The 760-nt window shown below is 56.8% G+C and overlaps 1 pseudogene; it reads left to right on the plus strand.

Moving 5' to 3' along the window:
- The first annotated feature begins 421 nt into the window (after nucleotides 1–421).
- Nucleotides 422–540, plus strand: LOC111734653 (annotated as a pseudogene).
- The last annotated feature ends 220 nt before the right edge of the window (nucleotides 541–760 follow it).

The following is a 760-nucleotide window of genomic DNA, read 5'->3' on the forward strand; positions in this document are numbered from 1 at the left end:
GGAGCGCAAGAGCCACCCCTCACCTGGCAGGGGCCAGACGGGCGGGAGGCGCACAGGTCAAGAACACAGAAGGCGAGTGAGGCTCAGGGTGGAGAAGGGGTCCCCCGGGCCACAGAGGGCCCGCAGGGGAGAAGGGAAGATGACCGTGGCCTTGAAGGGGGACTCGGGATGGATGGTCTCCACGTGAGGGGCGAGGAGCTTCTGTCAAGGTGAGGAGCGCTCCACCTGTGTTAAAAATGGAGTCATCAGGCGGGGCGGGAAGCCCCATCTGCTCATATGAGGACGCGATGCACCAGGCAGGCTAGCGCTGGGCGGCCTGGGTGCCAGCGTTTAGGAGGCAGGGACAGGACAGACGGGACACGTTTGCCCCAGGGAAGGTGGTGGGTAACAAGGACGAAGGTCGATTCAAGGAGAGTGTCTCGTCTACGGCCATGCCACCATGAACGTGCCCAATCCCGTCTGATCTCGGAAGCTAAGCAGGGTTGGGCCTGATTAGTCTTTGGATGGGAGACCACCTAGGAAGACCAGGTGCTGTAGGCGTGAAAAATACAAAATAAGGGCTTTTAAGCCGACGAGGTTGCCTCTCTTAGTATATATAAATACTTCATAAAAAAAAAAAATAAGAAAGGAGGTGTCTCAGTGACCTTGGGGGTGACGAGCATGTTCTTCAAGTTCCGACAGTGGAGTTAGAGTCTCACTCACGCACCCTACAGTGGTCACCTAACCTCTGTGGCCCTCAGTGTCTTCATCTGTACTGTGG

Source organism: Pteropus vampyrus, unplaced genomic scaffold (genome assembly GCF_000151845.1).
Source record: "Pteropus vampyrus isolate Shadow unplaced genomic scaffold, Pvam_2.0 Scaffold2930, whole genome shotgun sequence".
Classification (NCBI taxonomy): domain Eukaryota; kingdom Metazoa; phylum Chordata; class Mammalia; order Chiroptera; family Pteropodidae; genus Pteropus; species Pteropus vampyrus.